Genomic DNA, 203 nt, shown 5'->3' with positions numbered 1-203 from the left:
GGCACCCACCCACACGCACCCCCCCCACCCCACCCCCACACACAATCCCCCCAAAAAACAATAAAATGAATAAACAGATAAAATAAAAATGGCCCCATTGGCCGAAATACAAAAATTGGGCCATTTCCGGTGAAGATCTGACGTCATCAACAAAAACAACCAATGAGGAAGAATTTTTTTGAACGGCGTAAGGCCTCGAGATC

The sequence above is a fragment of the Penaeus monodon genome, chromosome 29 (genome assembly GCF_015228065.2).
Source record: "Penaeus monodon isolate SGIC_2016 chromosome 29, NSTDA_Pmon_1, whole genome shotgun sequence".
Classification (NCBI taxonomy): Eukaryota; Metazoa; Arthropoda; class Malacostraca; order Decapoda; family Penaeidae; genus Penaeus; species Penaeus monodon.
This window is presented reverse-complemented; position numbering follows the sequence as displayed.